Source organism: Vanellus vanellus, assembly GCF_965231255.1.
Source record: "Vanellus vanellus genome assembly, chromosome: 4".
In the NCBI taxonomy this organism is placed as follows: Eukaryota; Metazoa; Chordata; class Aves; order Charadriiformes; family Charadriidae; genus Vanellus; species Vanellus vanellus.
This window is the reverse complement of record NC_138909.1, coordinates 70088178-70097375: the sequence shown is the minus strand read 5'-3', so window position 1 is coordinate 70097375 and position 9198 is coordinate 70088178.

Genomic DNA, 9198 nt, shown 5'->3' with positions numbered 1-9198 from the left:
TAAGACAAGGGGGATACTGTGTGTCACAAAACGAAGTAATTAAATTTAGGCAGTATTATCAATGATGCCCAGTTCCAATCGCTGAAGCTGCAGTTAGTAACCCCAGTCTGTCCCTCTATCAAAAAGCTATTTATTCTTCATTACTGGCTGTCCCTGGGTTATAGGGATTCATTGTCATTGTGGTAACTTATAGGAGGAACAGTTAATGCAACGATATTATGGAAATAGCCATCCCATAGCTCATGGGCAAAGTAGTATCAAGTCACAGCTTTCCAGCAGTTGTCAGCAATGGTGAAATCTTGTCTGTATTATCACCCTTGAGGATTCGTTACATTTGTTTGGCTTATATTGTGTCACCAGAAAAAAGAACCCTGTTTTAGAGACCCTGTCCATGCGATTCCTGTAGAAATTTGTACACAAGGTCTGTGAAAAGGTGGACAAAGCATGCTGTCCCCTGGGGACACTGATTAGCCAGTTTAGATAAGAAACAGCCAGGCTGGTGTGGTTGCACTTTGGCCATAGACACAAGTGCAGCCATGGCTCCCTCTTGATCCGTCTCAGACTAATTCTGCCTCTTAACTGGAGGAGGGCAGCACACCTCTGAGAGAGCGCAACTTCCAGCACTAAGCTTTCAAAAGGTTTTATTTCACATGCCTTTAAATGTGAGGGTGGGGAAAGTCACAAGAGCTTATTACATGGGAAGGCAATGAAAGTAAATGGATGCTTAGATAGGTTTTGTTGTTCTTGAAGAAACACAAATGAAATTAAAACAATTCATTTCATGTGCTTTCCTACCTAAGAGTACATTGATGCATCCAAGAAATCACAGCCCTTCTCCAGCAGCATCTGACTTAGCAGTTTTCTGAAGAACTCTGCTTCTCCCTGCAAAACCACATAGGTTTGTTAAACCCTCAGATTTGGGCAGACTTGGGTGCTACTTTTCTATTTATTAGACACAGACATACTCAAATCTACGCTTGTTTCAAACCGGCAATATACATTCTCAACCCAGATTTCTGCCTACTTACTGGAAAAAATAGCTTGAAACGAGGTTTATTTTAAGGCCAGGAAAAAAGGTCTCAGTTTTGGAATGAAAAATATTTTGTGTGATTAACTCTTAAACAGCTAACCAAGTCACTTGACTTGCATGCAAACAAAACAAGTCATTTTTATCCCGCTTTAAAAGGTAGCTCCTGGGCAAAGGTACATAACCTTTCTTAAATATTTTGGTTCGTTTTAAGCAGGATGTTAAAATATCGAGCTATTGATTTTCTGTGGCCCTTACATGTAGTGATTTGCATTATAAAAGTTCCATTATTATAACATCAGGTCAGAAGCAGCTGTTAAGATGTAAACACAATACAGTGCAATTTATTCTTATGGAGTATCTTTTATAGAAAACATAAAAGAACCTTTTACATGTAGCTATACACTTTCAAACATGATTCCCAATTGTGCCCAGTAGTGCACAGTTAAGTAGAAGTACGGAAAGAAAGAAAAAGACCATTTGTGGTCGATGCAATGGCCAGGTACAGCAGAGACTACAGTGTTCAGGAGGACCACAGAGAATGACAGCACTTTTCCCAGTGGTGCCTTGAAAAGGCCTGTTTGGACTAAATAACTTTTTGTGTGAGGGTCTAATTCCTCCCTGACAGCCCCCAAAAAAGTGGGAGAAAGGAGGTGTTTGGCTGTAACCCGACTTTCCTGCACCAGGCTGACATATTGCAAGCATAAGCAACAATCCAGAGAGATGCTGAGATCTCTAGAAGGCGTAGATGATGCTCTGTCAATGGGAGAATATGCCCCAAACACGCAACTGAGACAGATATCACATATATACCTAAAATGCATTTATCAAAGTGTGGCTATTTCTATAGTGGAGAGAAGAAATCAGTTCAGAGTTCATGCCATGGGAAGTATACACATCCTCACCATGAATTTCAGCACAACATCCCATTTCTCTAGGAAATATCCGAGCTTCCTCAGCATCTACAGGGAGAAGGGAGCATTTGGTTTTAAGCTCTCGTATGAGAGAGAATTTGTCTTTTCACAAATGCTTCCTCCTCGGGCCAATTTTGAATGTACAGTGGCCTCATCAGGTATCACAACGTCTTCCATCGGTTTTCATCCCTTTAGCAATATGTCTTTTGTTCTGTCTTCTGCTGCCTCCTTGTTTCTTTCTCGCTGCCTACATGTGTATTCTTACTGTTGATCACCTTGGCTGTGAACACCTCCTGGGAGTCTTCCTCTTTTCTTCTTCTCTTGCACCTTCTTCTGTCACCCCACTAGAGCACTGAAAAAGATGAGATATGTCATAGTGTAAGATACTTCCATTTTGTCACCAGGCTCACTGTGTAGAAGCAATATAAGGTATCTTTGTGCCCAGTATAAACGTCCCCAGCGCACAAGTTCAGCACACTGAATGATATGAAACACATAAGCTGTGTCCCTTTGAATATGAAGCAGTTATTTTGGTGGCAAAACCTTCTGTAATCATTAAAAGCAAAGGATAAATCTGAGTCAAAACACATAATAACTCATTGCCCCACGATTCTGTATTCAATAGCAGTCTGAAATTAGAATAACAAATAGGAAGGAAAGCATCAAAATTGCAAATAATTGGTAGTTTAAGAGAATACTCTGTCATTATGATTAAATGATTTTTTGGGTTAGCATAAATAGAGAAGTAGTCCTGAGAAATATGTTTTATATCCCAATGTAATATAAAGGCTGCATATTTTATAAAATGAGGAAGAACAAAAAATTTTGCTTATCCCAGGACTGTAATTGCTTTATCTTGCCAAATTTTCTCATTGGGTCAAATACAAAGACCTTCATTCAGTAGTTACCAAGGCTTTCTTCAAGCAAATTCCTCTTGGCCTCATAATTTTCTCTGCAATTTTCACAGTCTTACAGGCAAATCACAGCTGCCCAATGGCACAATTCATTGGTCGTGATATACTATTAGATATACATTATTTGCATGGTAGGTATGGGGGATGTGTGTGCATATGATATAAAGATGTGCAAAACACAGAATATATATTATTTAAAGTATAAGATGAGAATAGTATTTCAATCACTGCTAATTTACATTTCATATTCCCCAAACATCATAATACTATTATAAGGTATTGATCCAAGCATGACCATTTGATTTCACATCAATACTAATATGACTTTTCTGTGATCTGTTGACATGTGGGATTTTCTGAGTGAAATACATACATACCAATACCCAACTAGTTTCACTAGTAAAACCGGATTCATCTGTTCTGTATGAAAAGCTGTTGGCAAAAATGTAGAGCACTCTGCCCCAAAACTGGAATTTAGATTTTACTGGTAGACTTAGATTTTTATTCTTACTGCTTTCGCAGATATCTTTCCTTTATGTCTTTGATGTAACGGTGTCTTTCTGATACTGTTTGTTGTCCAGAGCCGTATTCAGTATCCTAAGCTCAAAGCACTGTAGCACAAGTGGTTATGCCATTTAGCAGCAAGAGGCCCACAAAATCTCATTCCCATCCTCAGTGTCATTGTTCAGGACCTGACATACAGACTGCTGGAATAACAGCCTTCTACTGAGGCTCTCTGAATTATGTAAATAACATGGTTTATTATGAAACAGGCCTTGCTTTGATGATTTTTGCATACAGATGCCAAAAATCATATGGGTCCCACCTCCCCATTTCTTCTGTCCCACCAGATAGTTGTACAGGATGATACTCAAATAGCCTTTAATCTTCTCACCACTGCTGATGTACTTCTTCCTACTAAATCCCCCTTTTCAACATTACCTGAGTTTCAGCATAAGCCATTAGGTCCATTTTTCCTGGTGGTTACCAACTTGTAATCAGTTGTGCCTGGCAGCACACACTTAAGTAGAAGTATGAAAAGAAAGAAAAAAAATCATTTGAGGTCTATACAATGGCCAGGTACAGCAGAGACTACAGCGCTCAGGAGTGCTTCTTTCCCATCATCTGCCAAGACCTGAAAATGGTTCACAGCCTCAAAATCCAGCTAGAGCCATCATTGCTTCCGGACCGTGGGGTTACTGCTGGAGGATCTCCTGCCTTTCATTATATATGACAGAGTGTGACCCTTCTTTCCCAAATGAAGTTACAGTTCATGTTGAAGACTACCAAGAAGCTGAAGTAAAGGTGGAGGAATCCGGCCACTGCGTGGGATAGGGCAGTATGGTCGCAACATTCACCTTCAACTGCAGGCACCACTTTCCTGTAAGATTTCAGATGGAGTCCAGGTGGCAGGAAAACAAAACCTCAAGAAATTCAGGCTCATCTGACTTCATAACTTCCTTCCAGCAGTGGTGGCCGCCTAAACCAAACCTGCAATATTGAAGTGATAAAAGTCAGAGTAACTGTGATGAGTTTCTATTCCATAGGAACTGCATCTCCCACACACAGACCCAGCCACAACACAATTACTAGGTAAAAACTTCACTGGATTCCAGAGTCTGCTCAGCAGGGGACAAACCCTAATGGCCCATCCAAAGTAATTTAAATTACTTTGCGAGTTTGTTAGAGCCCTATCATCTCCTGTTTGATTCTCTGGATAGACTCTGTATAAACACAATGCGTATTAGTGTATGTCCTACCGTCTACTTACTTTCACACATCACTTTCTTTACTTTTGAAGATATCAGCATATTTCAGTATACAATTACAGAATCTGAAAACTCAATTAATGTGCTATTTACATGAGTATTAACTAGAACAATGCCTATAAATGCATTAGGAAAAAAAAAATCTTCTTACAGATTGCAAATAAACTTTTAAGAACTGACCCTGTGCCAATCCTTTCAGCGCCTGTCTGGATATAGGCAATTATTTTAGTTAATGGCACAGCACAAGGTCCCAGAGTACACACATAAACCCACATTTTCCAAGAGATATTCAAGCAGGGATTACATAAAAGGTTTTAGTAAAAACTGCAGTCTTGTTCTCATCTGAAGCTATTACCCATTCATATTGTCTATTAATGTAAACAGATAATTTACCCTTAATTTAAGGCCCCTTCACATCAAGCATAATCAACTTAAGGAAGATATGTGGTCAGCATAAAAAAGATGTAGTTTACATCTTACATCTGCTTTTCATACAAGTCTGGCTCTGCCTCCTGTTGTCTCCAACAAAAGGAAACTTCTATACTGCTTTCCCTCTTCAGCCAACACTTGCCAGGTATTTTCACTCCCTTTTCTGAAATCCTAATAGAGGCAGTCTGACCACTGAAGTCTCAATGTCCCACCGACACCCTTCCTGCACTCCCGTTGCAAAAGATGGACCTTATATCACCTGAGTTTCAGTGAAAGAGACTGTGAACTCATTTTGACTGCAATAAAATGAAAAGACCGTTGATTAGCAGGAAGGCATTGTACTTTCCAGTTTAGCACTCGGGGCTGACTGGTAGCAATTTGACTGATAGATTTGAATAATTTTTACTGGGAGGCCAAAAATGAATAGTTGCCAGTATCGTGTCACTTTTGTATAGGGGCCTGTGACCATCTGTCAGGAGTTGTTTGCAAACTGGAGTGCTACTTAAAAAAAAAAAGCACAGCAAACGCAGTCGAGCTTTGATAACTTGCCTTATAGAAATAATATAGCTGATACAATCAAAGCAGGCAGAGGAGCCACGGAGCAGTGTAACCAGGGCTGGAACTGCAGCGATGACACCACAGCCAAGAGCAGTGATCCAACTGCGGCCCCAGTAACAACAGCTGATACGTACCCAATGACTGTTAGTGGGAATGGCACTTTCACTTTCCATCTGAGCAAACTCTCCTTATTGGAATCACAAAGGAAAAGGTTCCCACCCATTGGACCAGGTGTTTTCTTGCTCATCATTTAAGGCTGGCTAATTACCATTAATCTCTAAGGCAGACAGCATCTGACCTGTTGCTCCTGTGAGCAGAACAGGGCATGTTACAGTTTTATGTGGGAGCTGCTGTATACCTCAGCAGAGCCAACATGGACACCTTTCATTAAACAGCTTAACACCATTTCTTTCTGCGAGCCCATTCCCTTGCGCAGGAGCTGGGAGTACCTTGCCTGAAGGCACAGTGCATCCTTCCTTACAGGCAGGAATTCAGGACTGCTAAACTCTGCCTCGCTGTCACTGGCTGCTTATGCTGAGAAAAGAGGCCTTTTTCACTTTCCTGTGACCTCTTGACTTAGACATCGTTATCCTTCACTGTGGGAAGAACGTACCTTTCCATCTTTCTTGCTGCCTCATTCAACCTCATTGGATTCATTGACACAAATAGGCATAGAAACATAAAATTGCCATAATTGGGTCAGGCCATAGGTCTGATAGTGGCCAGTGATGATTGCTTAGAGAAAGAACAGAAGAAGCAGGGCACATACAGAAGGACTCTTGCCTTGGCAAATCTCGTCCGCTACCAGCAGTTTCAAGGCTATCAGAGAGCTGGAGTTTGTATCCAGACCATCACCTTATGATGCAAATGCCAAACTACCAGGAAATACCAAAACCTTGAGTTTTTTGAACTCATAAGCATGCTTTTCATTAAACAACACAACTATGTATCTGCAAGTGTATATGACAGAGATCCTTACATGTGAGTCATCAGCAGTTATCTGTGTTTCTGTGCTTGCAAGGAGACAGATGGACTGGCACTTTTTGGCCATAATAAGCACAAAAAGTACATTTTTTTTTTTTTCTATCAACAGGATTTCCTTAATTCTCCTTTAGGCTATTTTCACCATGCTCTCTCTCCCCTATCCTACTCCATGTGTTTTATGAGGGGCCCCTCAATTTCTGTGATCCGATCTTCTCACTCCCTGCCCCGTTACCGACAAAGGTGTCACACTCTCACTCCATACCTTGTAACAAGGTTAAGGATCAGCTTGCACAGGCAAGCTGCAGTCCCGCAGGCGATCCGACACTAAGGGCCTAATCTACACTCTGCTGAAATCATAGCCTTTAAAAGGTTCAGTACGTTTTCACCAACTTCATTGAGCTTAGAGGCAAGGCCCTGTAAGAGGCATTACTAAATCTGCCCCAGTGCACAGCACGTTACACTGTAACTTGCTATTTTTGCAATGCAGCAGATTTTTTCTGAAATTGGAAATATGATGCAGTCCTACTATTTCTCCTGGGTGCTGCTCTGCGAAAGGGCATCAAGTATCCCTAGATGTAAAAGTGCTAGTTTTTTTTTTTTTAAAAAGGGCATGATATTCAATATCGGTATTTATATAGCCGGGAAAAGCATTGCTTACAAAACAGAAGGTAAAGACTATATCATTTGTAATGTGTAGGGTGTTTTTTTTCTTAATAAGCAGTATAGGCTGATGCAGGTAAATCCTGGGTGCAGCTGAACAGACAAGCACGGTTTTGTTGTGCATTTTGGCTTTACCAAACATCCACAAACTTAAGCCTGTGGTCTTGTGGGGTTGGTTTTTTTGGTTTGGGGATATTTTTTTGCTGTTTGGTTTTGTTTTTTTTTTATGGGACCAAAATAGGACAGTTCATAAGGCAAGCAACAGCCAGGCTTTCTAGCTTTTGGTTTTATGAACGTCCCTACATTTATTCCATTAGGAAACAAAGAAAAGAAGTGTCCAAATCTGGGCCTCTTTGGCTAGCCGATGCCAGGAGCTGCAGGAAGGCATCTCTGCCGGTGTCCGAGTCACAGCGGCGCCCTGCTGCCTGCTGTCCTTTGCTCGTAATGAAGGAAAGCTTTGACCCGGCCACATCTCTGCTTCTGTAGGGAAAAGCAAAGCCTTCTCTTAGGGCTATTTTAACTCCCAGGACCCTTGTGCTGCCCCAGCTCTCCCAGCAGCTGCCCAACGAGCGTTTCTGCCTTTCACATCCTCTTCCCCTGCTTACACAGTCTACAGCTAGTATTTTCCTTTCTTTTTTTCTCCCCCCCCCTTTTTTTTTAATCGCAGAAAGGCCTCTCTGCCTAATCTAATTCCCGCTCCTTTGTCACAAGCAGATGTCACTTTTACATCTGTGCGTCTGCTCAAGCACCCCGGCTCCTCCAGCCCAGCAGATGTTGCCGCCGCCGAGGCAGCAGCGGCCGGGGAGGATGGAGGGTGGGGGTGTGGGGGGCGGAAAAGCAAAGTACAGATCCCTCTGCTGGCAGCCGCCTGAATGCCACGGCCGCCCCGTGACAGGGAAACCCATGGATACTATTATTATTATTATTATTATTATTATTATTATTATCATCATCATCATCATCATCATCATCATCATCATCATTATTACAAGTAGCCCCGGGATGCGGCAGGAGCAGGGACGTGTCCCCGCACACCCAGCCCTTGACCGGGGGACCAGCCAACATGTGTCACCGGCCCCTCCGATGCCGTTACCCCCCTCCTTGGCTTCGCACCGCTGCGGCCCCGCCGAAGGACCGGTCGGTGCCCCGCAGCCGCACTGCGCTGCGCACCCGGTCCTGCTCCAGCGGTGGGATGCTCCGGCGGTGGGATGCTCCGGCGGTGGGATGCTCCGGCGGCCCCCCTCCGATTAAAGCAATGCCAAAGAAACCCTCGCCGGTATTTCATATTTTATTGAAGGCGGATGGGACCGCGTGGAGCGGTCGGAGAGGGGCCGGGGAGGGGTGTGTGTATGACGGGGGGGGGGGCCGGGAGGCGCTTTCCCATGGCCGGCGGCGGCCGCACAAAGGCGCGCTGTTCCCTGTTTTGTTTCGCTGCCTCCGAGCATTCCTCCGGCAGCCCGGAGGGAGGGGGGGGGGGGGGGGGGACGACGGACCAGGCCCCTCTCCATGCCGAAGGAGAGAGGAAAGAAAAGTGGGTTTTGCACGCCCGGCGTGTTTTTCTGCCGGCCCCGGCGCCTCCCGCGCATCCTGCGCACCCCGCGCTGCCCGGCTGCCCGAGACAAAAGGGTTCTTCTGGAAGGGAAAAACAAAACAAAAAACAAAAAAAAAAAAAAGAAAGAAAGAAAGAAAAAAAAAAGAAAAAGAGGGTTTGAAGCAACCGGGAGGCTCTAATTCTATTTGTGTCGCCTGGAAATCAGAAGGGGTTTTTCCACACTTCGCCTTGATTTGATTATTCCTTGGAGATGGTTTCTCTGCCCCCAGCCAGACGCGTGGGGGAAGGCCGCTGAGGCAGTTGGCCTATAGTGGGAATAATCAAATTATCCATTTGCTACAACTTTTTTCGGCAGAGCCGCTCGCGTGTGGAAAGAACAACTGGAGCCCAA